This window comes from Canis aureus, chromosome 38 (assembly GCF_053574225.1).
Source record: "Canis aureus isolate CA01 chromosome 38, VMU_Caureus_v.1.0, whole genome shotgun sequence".
NCBI lineage: Eukaryota > Metazoa > Chordata > Mammalia > Carnivora > Canidae > Canis > Canis aureus.
The window spans coordinates 5,832,493-5,844,623 of NC_135648.1; positions in this window are offsets into that span (position 1 = coordinate 5,832,493).

Below are 12,131 nucleotides of genomic sequence, written 5' to 3' on the forward strand. Positions count from 1 at the left end.
TAAATAATGGCCTCCAAAAATATCCTTGTCCCAATCCTTGGAACCTGTGAATATTACTATACATGGCTGAAGGGATATTGATTAAGCTCAGGATATTAAGCTGGGGATATTTTCCTGTATAACCAGGTAGGTCCTAAATGTAATTACAAGTGTCCTTATAGGAAGGACCAGAGAAGAACGATTTTTTTTTTAGGATTTTATTTATTTATTCATGAGAGATACACAGAAAGAGAGGCAGAGACATAGGCAGAGGGAGAAGCAGTCTCCCTGTGGGAACCCCGATGCAGGATTTTATCTCAGGACACCTGGATCCCAACCTGAGCCAAAGCCTGACAGTCAACCACTGAGCCACCCACACATCCCAAAGATCAATTTTCAAAGTAGACGTGATGACCAAAGCCAGGGGCTGCAGTGAAGTGATGAGGCAAGAAAGGCCAAGGAATGCTGGCAACTGCCAGAAGATAGATAAGGCAAGGATCAATTCCCTCTTGGACCCCCCAGAAGAAACCATCCCTACTGACGTCTTGATTTTAGCCCCAGAAGACTCATTTCAGACTTCTGGCATCCAGAACTGTTGCAGAATAAACTTGTGTTGTTTGAAGCCACTACATTTGTGGAAATTTGTTACAGCAGCAAAAAGGAAACTAATACAATGTGCTTGTGATCTGGTTCTATGTTTAAATGCTTTAAAGATTTATTTATTTATTATTCTTAGAGAGAGAAAAAGAGAGTGAACAGGAGGAGGGGCAGAGCGAGAAGGAGAGAGAGATTCTCCAACAGACTCCCTACTGAGCATGGAGCCTGCCGCAGGGCTCAATCTCACAACCCCAAGATCATCTCCTGAGCTGAAATCAAGAGTCAGATGCTTAACTGACTGAACCATCCAGGCGCCCTCTGTTCAAATTCTTGAGAGGAATTCACAACAGGAATAAAGAGGAGAGACAGTTAAGAAAAACCCTAAATGCTGCCTGTAATACAGTCAGCCAAGCCAAACAACCAACCAGTTATTCATCTGTTGGTCAACATATTTGAGCCATTGTATGTGTAAATAGTTACTGTGTGAGTCAACAGAAGGAAATACAGCTATTCTGTACAAGGAAGTGGTGTGGGTGTGTGTGAGTCAACAGTAACAATATAGTGAAATGAAATCGTGCCTCTGACCGATCACATGGCGTTGGGCAAGTCACAACCTCTCTGGATCTTGGTTTCATCCTATTTTATTTTTTTTAAGATTTATTTATTTATTTTGAGGTGGGGAGGGGCAGAGGACAGAATCTCCAGCAGCCTCCCTGCTGAGCCACAGAGCCCAGTGTGGGGCTGGATCTCATGGTCCAAGAGATGATGACCTAAGCTGAAATCAAGGGTTGGGCACTCAACCAAGGAGCCACCCAGCTGCCCCTCATTTTCTTTTAAAAGTAAGGGCTACACTGTAGATGGTGTTTGTATTTGTAAGTGTCTTGCTTGCTACAGGAACTTCCCAGAATACTCATAGTAACCCTATGCATATTGTGATCTCCACTTCAGAAGTGAGGAGCCAAGCCCTAAGTCCACCACACTCATCAACATAGGTATGGGTCTAACTGCAGCTGCCACGCTCTTGCTGCTGCATTCAGCACAGCTCATACTCGGTGTCCACGCTCCCCTAGCCTTGAATATCTCTAGCTCACCCTGCTTTTGCCCAAACTGTATGTTCCTCTGGCTCAAATGTGCTTCTCCAACTTTTGCTTGCTGAAGTCCACCATTTATTTTTTTTTAAGATTTTTATTTATTTGCCAGAGAGAGAGAGAGCTCAAGCAAGATGAGTGGTAGAGTGAGAGGGAGATGGAGAAGCAGGGTCCCCATGACCTAAGCCAAAGGCAGACGCTTCACTGACTGAGCCATCCAAGTACCCCAAAGTCCCTCATTTAAAACCTAGTTGAAAAAAAATAAAAATAATAAAAAAAATAAAACCTAGTTGAGATGCCATGCTCTCAATTGGAATGAATTCTCCCCCCATCACATCTCATGAAAACTTACTTGAATCTCTTTTATAGAACTTATTTAAGTCTATTTAGTGGAGAAGTGTCTGTAGGCATTTAACTTCCCAATCCTACTATGAGGTTGGAGAGTGATTCCCCCTGTAGCCTCCCAGCACCACAAAGTAGCCCACGCCAACCACCACAGTACATGTTCATTGTCTCTTGAATTACATGCACAGCCATTAGGACCGGGAATCAGAAGGCCTAACATCTGGACCACCAAATCCCACGACTTCTTCTTTGGGTATCTGCTCAATGTATTCATGGTCTTTGCCAATCACTCTCCAATCCCAAGGCCCATGTGTGTGATGAATAGGTCAGGAGAGAGTCAAGGGCAGCATACAGCAAATGGGACTAAAATATATTTATGGGAATGTAAGAGGGGATATCAAATTAAATACTTGTTTTTGTGCCACTCCAGTTGTGAAACTAAGAACTGGTTCTTTTTCTCTAAATGAGTGTTTTTTTATGGAAAGAATATGGACCACTGGAAATGAGTAAAATAAGAACAAGTGTTACAACTTCTCACCACTCCAGTCAGAGTATGGTGCACATTGGCAAGAGGTGGAGAGGGAGGTGTGTGTTCTTCCAGCCGCCAGAGTGTCCCAAGCAACTATCTCTTCTAGTTAGACAAATAATTAAATCCCATAGAGGATTCTGGGTGGTAAAATCATAAGGATTGAGCACAGAAGTCCTGGGGAAACCATGTAGCTCATTCTTTTACAGGGCTCACTATGACTCTTACTAAGCATGTATAGGGTATTTCCATCTCTGACAGCCTAGTATACTAAATAACTTGGGCCAGCCTTCTCATGGAAAATAACAAAGTGGTGGGTTATTTTTCTAAACATCCTGAGATGCATTCCAGAGCATACAGTAAAATAAAGATGCCTTAGAGGTTGAAATCCAAGGGGAAAATGCGAAGGAAAACAAGCAGAGCCCTGAAGCCAATGTTCTCTCTATAACATTTCCCTAACCTCCCATAACCACGAGTTTTAGATTACATACTGCACAAGATGTGGAGAACAGTAGACAACCTACAGTACATAGGTTGGGAAGACTAACAGAAGACTATGTCAATCTGGAAACCCAAAGGGTTATAGCCTCAGTGAAGAGTAAATTAGAAATCCCCACACCTGAGAAGAGGAAGAGAAATTAATACTCTCAAACCTGGGATGTGGAAAAAGGAAAAATTCTACTCCAATTTTGTAACTATTAGTCAACCCTCATGAGTGTTTGAAGTCCAGATTCGTATTACCAGAATTGTCTGAAAAGTCTTAAGGCAAAAATTGAATGAGAAAATAAGCCCAGGTCGGTAGTGTACCCTATCATAACCTGACAAAATATTTATATCCTCTCTGAAGGCACCCATCTTCAACCCAGGCCTCAAATAATCCCCACAGATATGCTCTAAAAAATATAAGCTCAGAGTTAACACACACACACACAAACAAATACCACAAGTAAACAGTAAGAACCCATAAGAACAATAATAGGTCAATCAAACCTGTCAAAATTTCAGCTGCTGGAATTCTTAGGCACAAATTATAAAATGAGTATGTTAAGTATGTTTAAAGAAATAAAAAAAAAAGAAATAAAGTAAGAACTGTACATGTGAGCAAAAAGTAATGAAATTAAAATTACCAAGCAGACCTGAAAAGGAATTAAATTGAATTTCTAGACATAGATTATAATTGAACATTTTAAATGGTTTTCATTTCCAGCAGCATAAAGGATTTCATACCTGAAACAATGCTTCCATTAAATACAACCAATAATGCTAGATTAATTGTTTGATCTTCTTAAATTTGTCCATGAATTGGTAAAAATGTTGGGAATAGTCAAGTTAATATCTAAATGAAGCAGTGAACCCAGAGTGGTTGAATGGAGGCCAAGCCAGCCTCAGGAATTTGAACAAAGGACTAAAAAAAGCTAAAGTTCAAGGCCTTCCTAAGTCAGGTAATCTAACAGAAGACATCTGCATAAAGCTGAGACCCCGGAGAGCCATAAATCAATTGAAAATGAACAAAAAGAAAGAGAAAAAGAAAGAAAGAAAGAAAGAAAGAAAGAAAGAAAGAAAGAAAGAAAGAAAGAAAGAAAGGAAATGAACTCAATAGTCTCAGACTCTGGATTTGAATAAAGGTGGAAGGGATTATCACCTCGAACCATCAAAGCTCAAGTTGACCCTCCTACTACCTGGATAGTTTTAAAAACTTCAAGCTCAAAACTCAAAATGGTCTCAGACTGACAGAAGCAAATGCAGATCCATTTCAAAGAGACCCACCTCTATCTCAGGCATCAAATTTTCAAAGATAAAGAACTTTTATTTTAAAATTATTGAATTAACATGGAAACATGCAACCATGGGCTAAATCCTGCAAGAACAACAGGTAGCAGGGTCAAACTTGCAAATACATTACAAATTCAAATTATCAGATGAGAATATAAAATATGAGTAATAAGACTGAAGAAATCAAATCAGAAACCTAAGACTCTAAGAACAGATTTTAAAAAGGGATAAAACAAAATACATAAGCAAAAATCACAAATAGATGAATTAAATTTTTTTTTTTTATGATAGTTACAGAGAGAGAGAGAGAGGCAGAGACACAGGCAGAGGGAGAAGCAGGCTCCATGCACCAGGAGCCTGATGTGGGATTCGATCCCGGGTCTCCAGGATCGCGCCCTGGGCCAAAGGCAGGCGCCAAACCGCTGCGCCACCCAGGGATCCCCCAAATAGATGAATTAAATGTGAAAGGAAAAACTCCTTCATAACCCCAGAGAAGGAGAGAATTACACATACAAGTTACCTAAAGTGTCAACCATAAAAAAAAAAAAAGATAAATAGGTTTAATTATATTAAAATTAAGAATTTCAGGCAGCCCGGGTGGCTCAGCAATTTAGCGCTGACTTCAGCCCAGGGTGTGGTCCTGGAGACCCGGGATCGAGTCCCACATCAGGCTCCCTGCATGGTGCCTGCTTCTCCCTCTGCCTGTGTCTGTGCCTCTCTCTTTCTCTCTCTCTCTCATGAATAAATAAATTAAATCTTTTAAAAAATTAAGAATTTCTGCAGATTAAAACCACCATGAGATCTCAACTCATACTCATACCAATTACACACACGCACACACACACATACACACAGAGCAGATAGCAACCCCATTCCTGGATATATATCCAAAAGAATTGAAATCAGGATTTTGAAGAGATATCCGCACACCCATGTTTGCTGCACCATTATTCATGAGCACCAAGATACAGAAACAACTCAAATGTTCATTGGTAGATGAATGGATAAAGAAAATGTACTAAGGACACACAATGGAATACTATTTAGCCTCCAAAAAAGAAGGAAATTCTACTACGTATGACAACATGGATGAACATGGGAAACATTCTGCTAACCGAAACAAGCCAGTCACAGAAGGACAAATGCATGATTCCACTTCTATGAAATGTCTAGAATAGTCAAACATATAGAAACAGAACATAGGATGGTGGTTATCAGGGAATGAAGGGAAGGAGAAGTGAGGAGTTGTTGTTCAATGGGCATGAAACTATAGTTCCATGAAATGAGCAAGTTCTAGAGATCAGCTGTACAACATAGTTCCTAGAGTTAACAATCAGTGGTGTGCACCTAAAAATTTGTTAAAAGGACAAATCTCATGTTAAAGGTTCTTACCACACACACGTGTGTACACATACATACACATATACAAGAAAACTCTCGAAGGTGATAGATATGCTTATCACCTTGATTGCGGTAATGGTATGATGGCATTCACATACATCCAAAGTCCTCAAACTCATATGTGTTAAATATGTGCAGTTTCTTGGATTTCAATTATACCTCAACAAGGCTGTAAAAAAATTAAGAATTTCTGTTCACTGACAGAATTAAGAAAGTGAAAACAGAATCACAAACTGAGAGAAGATATTTGAAACATACATAAATAAGTGATTGCATCCAGATCAGTACCATGTGAAAATGATGTTTATTATATCAGCAGTCAGAGAAATGCCAATTAAAATCATAAGAAACCTTTTTAGTAGGAGCCAATTAAAAAAATAGTAGCACTCTGAATAAGATAAATGTAATTATAAAATGTAAATAGCATGTGTAACCATGTTGGAATATAATTTTACATTAGGAAAGCTGATGCTGGGGATCCCTGGGTGGCTCAGCGGTTTAGTGCCTGCCTTCAGCCCAGGGCGTGATCCTGGAGTCCCGGGATCGAGTCCCACACTGGGCTCCCTGCATGGAGCCTGCTTCTCCCTCTGCCTATGTCTCTGCCTCTCTCTCTCTCTCTCTCTCTCTCTCTGTGTGTGTGTCTCATGAGTAAATAAATAAAAATAATAATAATTAAAAAATAAAATAAAAGGAAAACTGATGCTACATATTCCCATGACCTTAAGGCTTTAAAGATCTTTGAGTTTGAGGCGCCCATATGGCTCAGTTGGTTGGGTGTCTAACTCTTGATCTCTGTTCGAGTCATGGTCTCAGGTTCATGGGATCAAGCCCTGCGTCAGGCTCCATGTTGGGCATGCAGCCTGCCTGGGATTCTCTCTCTCCCTCTGTCCCTGCCCACTTTCTCTCTCTCTCTCTCTAAAAAAAAAAAAGAAAGAAAGAAAGAAAGAAAGAAAGAAAGAAAGAAAGAAAGAAAGAAAGAAAAAGAAAAGAAAAGAAAAAAGATCTTTGAGTTTCAACCATAGTAAAAAAATACACTGAACATTGGGGCCCAGCAAGTGTACACATCCACACACACTCACACACACACTCATTTGAAACCTGTTACCATGTCATGCAGTTCAAAGAGGTGTTGCTCATATCACAGCAACAGCCCTGAGACAAAAGTAATGTGTGGAGTGTTGTGTGTGCGTGCACAGGTGTGTATACAGAGAGCTCTGTGGATATGTCAAATGAGTGTTTTAGTAAGTAATGCCTCCACTTTAAAAAAACATAAGCAAATAATACTTATCTTTCATATGCGGGGTATGTTCTAGTATGGTCAACTCTATTTTATGCCAAATGCTGATCGTGAAGCGAGTTACCATCCAGTTTGCAAAACACATGTGCCCCGAAACAACGTGCAAAAACATTCACGGTTGTGTTGCTTTATAATGGCCTCCAGACAGACACCAGCTAAATGTGCATCAACAGGATGGATAAAAATATCGTGCTCTGCTTTACTACTGCAAGATGGCACCTCTTCAATGGACATGTTGAAGCTACAGCTACATGTGACAACAGGGATGACTCCCAGGAAGATTGATGTTGAGGGACAAAGTCTTGGAAGAACGTATGCCAACAGTGTCATATCACACTCTCTATGCTGAACTATTTCAAAGTAAGTTGTAAATGTCATCGTACAGTCTGTGCTTAATTTAAAGCTTAGTGGCCTCAACAAATTTCGAGCACAAGGAAGTGACTAAAAGGAGACAGTTCTATTCACAAAGTTGCAGATACACGAGAGACTAAGTCCCCAGATGGAGTTCTCAAGGGGCTCCTTGCCAACACGGAGAACTTTCACTGCTCAAGTCCTGGAGAGCTTGGTTCTTTCTCCCATTATATCCTCAGCACCCACAATGCCTGGCACTTTGCATACATTCATTAAATATTTGGCAGAAGATGGAAAGAAATGGATGAGAGGAAGGGAGGCAAGACAGCACAGGTTGTGTCCTGGGCGTTTGCATATGCCTGGGATGCCTTAAGTCTCTACCCAAAGTCTATGGAGGTGCAACTGAGTCCAGGCTGCAAGCTCCAGAATCATGGGCAGATCAATCCAGCGCTGGGAATCTGCTTTCTCCTTTAAGGGAAAGCAGGCCCGGTTAGGGGGTGGTGGTGAGGAACGGGTGTAGCAGTGCTAGGCAAGTGGACAGTCACCTACCAAAGCTTCACATAAATCCTAGTTGGTCTCCCATGAAGGGGCCCTGAGGTCTTAGACCTCCCTGTAAACATGTTTCTGGATCATTTGCCTCCCGAGGCCTCCAGGGCCATGAACCTCTCCTGCTTCTACTGGCTGCTGACTGAACCCCTTGAATGGCAGACAAGTCTTTCTCCTGCAATCAGAGATAAGGATCCAGAAAGGGTGTTGACAATAAGCCTCACCTGCCTCACGGGGAGCCTGCAGAGCCTAAATTGCTGGATGAGTGTGAATGAAGACGGTGATGAGGTGAAGAGACTTGCTTACCCAGGGGGCAGAGCCGGGTCACCAGGAGGCCCAGGTCAAGAAACCGAGAGGGCCCTGGGGGCTGGGGGCTGGGCTGGAATCCAAACCCATTCTTTTCTTTAGGAGAAAGGGCTTCACCTGGGCTACTCACTGATGCTTTCCTCTCCCTCCCTGTCCCCTAGTCTAAACATTTGGAGGGTGAGGAATGTCATCCAACCTGAGCCCAGCTGCAGTCAGCAGGCAGGTGGGCCACCGGAGCTCCCGTCGTCTCCAGTCTTTCCAACCATGGAGCAAAGCTCATGTCAGAAGAATCGGGGCGGCCCTCCCAGTGACACACCTGCAGAAGCCCACATGCCCCCAGGCTGGCTGCCTGAGACAGAGACGCTGTTGGGACACTAGTCCTGTCCACCGCCCCACCCCCGCCCTCCATCAGCCAGCCCGGGTCCCAGGTTGGCACCTGTGCTGCTGACCTAACGGGTCAGGAGTTGCGACACAGGTGAGAGGCTCCTAGGACCAAGGGGACCAAGGCTGCAGGGTGGCAGACAGCAACACCAATAGCCAGAGCCCAAAGCCCCCAGGACTGGGGGATGGAGGCACTAGGCAGGTGCAGTCAGCATCAACCACACTGAAGGGTCCAAGAGGACGCCGAGGGAACAGAAGACAGAAGTTAAAAAGATCAAATGCTAAAAGCCGCATGTTCTCGGCTGATCATGATGTGCCCGGGGCTTTATATGCACGGCTTCCTTGAATTCTTGCAACCTTGTTGGTGCAGGTACCAGGATTATCCCCATCCTACTGAGGTAGGGAACGCTTTACAAGGTCACACGATAGGCGTACGGAGCTGCTCTCGTGACCCCAGGGTGCGGGACTCCAGGACCCACTCTCCTTACCACGTCCCCCTTCTGCCCATTGAGAACGACCGTCTGTTTCTGCCAGTTGGTTTTCTGACCTGAGAATCCAGGGGATCCGGCCCTGAGCTTTATGGAGCCAAGGACAGTGCAGCGCCAGAACACAGACAGGCCTCTCCTACTGACAGATGGCAACACTTTAAGCGCCTGGCACTGGCTAGGAGCCGGGATACCTCAGGAACAAGACAGACAGGGCACAGTCTCTGCTGGCTGGTGATGCAGCCCAAGGGGAGCTCCGAGGGCCCAACAGGAGGGCAGTGGCCTCGGGCACAGGAGGAGGGGTCAGCAGACCTCCTGAAGGAGCTGGTATCTGATCTAAAACCTGAAGGATGAGTAAATTAACCCAGTGCATGCGTGTTCATGTGTGTTCATGTGTGTGTGTGTGTGTGTGTGTGTGTGTGTGTGTGTGTGGTACGGGGTGTTGTAAGATAAATAACCTGTGCCACGACCTGCAGGTAGAGAGAGTGTGGCAGGCTGGAGGAAGTCTGGGGGGACCTGGGGACTATAGCCTGAGTACAGGGGAAGGAGGGGGGAAGCAAGGCTATAGATCCTCCAAGCCAGCAGCAGTGGTATCAGATTTTACCTTCAGAAACATCACTCTGGCATCAGGATACACACTGGAGAAGAGCAGACCTCTCCTCTCGTGGGCCCTGGGGAAACCATTATTGGGGATGCAGGGGTGGGGCTTCAGAGCTGTACCTGGAGGGGTTCAGAGAAGGCTAGCAGAGCCTCCTTCTCCTGCACTAACACCCGGAGGCCCTAGAAGCAAGTCATCTGTGGGGAGATGGACCAGGCCCTTGGGCCAGACACTCATGGGGCAAGAACCCACAACTTGCCTTATGCTGACCCATGTGGCCCTTGACAGAGGTACCCACAGTGGCACAGAGGCAGGTGCCACCCCGGGGCTGGCAGGTGCATCGTGAGCAGAGAGCACACCTGGAGCAGGGAGGAGCAGAGAACGCCAGTCACTGCAGACAACCCATCCCTCTATCTCATGTGTCATCCCCTCCAACCCGTCCTTCCCACTGCTGCCAGAAGGATCTGGTGTACAGCATATCACGTCTCTGCTCTGCTTAATACTCTTCAAAGTGGTGGTCGGTAAACTATCGGAACCTTGGTTCTTGGAAACTTTGCTTCTTCTTCAAAAAGAAAAAGCCACTTTCACTCAAGAATGTAATAGATGAACCAGTAAAAATGGTGAATTTTATTAAATTTCAACCTTGAGTACACATCTTTTTGATATTTAGTGTGATGCTCTGGGACGTATGCACACGGCACTTCTGCTGACACCTGGAGTATGGGTAGGTCCCGCGCAGCCCTTGTGTGACGGTCAAGTTGTGAGCTGAGCAACTACTGTTTTTGCAGAATACCAGTTTTCCTTGAAGAAATGGCCAACCGTGGTTACGCAGACTTAAAATTTGTTACACATTTTCTCGGGAGTGAGCAAATTGGAGCTATCGCTTTAAGGGGAGACACCGACAGTTTTTGTTGCCAATGACCAAATCCCAAAGTTTACAAGAAAATTAGAATTTTGAAAACTCGCATGGACTTGTGAGCTTGACAGCTCCCCAATCCGCCAAAACTGTTCTGATGAGATCGATGGTGACCCTCGAAAATACGACGTATTTGATGTGGTGCCTTGAAATGTGTCAACGTTAGGAAGATCTGCCCAACTCGGAGCATTACTATTTCCCCAAAGACCAACGAATGATATCACAAAATGAAGCATGGATTAAAAGACAAAAGTGCAGGACTGACCACTGGACCTTTTAAAAATAAACTTTAGTTTTGCCAACGGTTCTAGATTTAGAGAAAAATTATGTCGTTCGGGGAATTCCCATAGAACCTGAGCCTCGTTCCCCCGTCATTAACCCTGACATCAGCATGGCTCATCTATTATGATGAGTGAACCAGTGTTGACACGTTACTGTCAACCAAAGCCCCTACTTTATTGGGGTTCCTTGGTTTTTACCTAACGTCCTTTTTCCCGTCCAGGAAACCCCATGGTGTTTCATGCCCTGTCTCTTCAGGCTTCTCTCCCTCTGACAATTTCTCAGACTTCCTTCTGTTTTTGATGACCTTTGCCAGATATTTTGCAGAATGTTCCTCAACTGGAATTTGCATGATTTTTTTTCTCCTGATTAGACTGGGGTTATGGTTTGGGGGGACAAGGCCACAGAGGTGAAGCGCTGTTTTCATCACATCACATCAAAGCTACATACTGTCGACCTGATGTATGACCACTGGTTTCACTTCAGTCACCTGGCTGAGGGAGTGTTCGCGAGGTTTCTCTGCTATTAAGTTACTTTTCCCTCCCTTCTCGGGCCGGGGGGTCCTCTTGGGAGTAGATCACTATCTGCAGCCCACACTTCAGGAGTGGGGAGCTGAGTTCCTCTCCTTGAGGGCACAGTATAAATGAGTTGGAATTCTTCACATGGGAGATTTATCTTTTCATTCTTTCTTTATTCAACCATTCATCTATTTCAATGCGGACTCATGATATTTATTTCTAAACTTCGGTTTAGAATCCAATACTTTTTATTAATTTTTTTTTTTGCTTAAATTTTTCTAGCTTTGGCCAGCCTTTTGGGTGGACTCCTGAGCCCCTTTGACATGCCCCCACCATCGTGTGTACGTGTGTGTGCGTGCGAGCGTGTTGAGGCTCATCATGTGTACTTCCTGCCCCAGCCCTGCTAGAATCATTTATCCCAGGAGACTTTTGATGAAACGATAATATTAGCAACCACAATCTAGGTGCCAGGCACGGATGGATTTTAACATAATAGAGAACATGAGTTTAGACTTGAGCAACCTTTAAGAAACTATAGCTTGTCAAGTTTGGATGTAATATGAAAGAAAATAATCACATAATTTAAGAAAAAACTATTAAAATACTCCTCCCCCATATACTTATTGCTGTATCTGCACGCAGCTGGATTTTACATACTGCCACAGACAAGGACGCCAAAGCAGATGTGAGAAACCAACCATCCTCTACGAAGTGAGACATGAAAGAGATGTGCGAGAATGTAAAA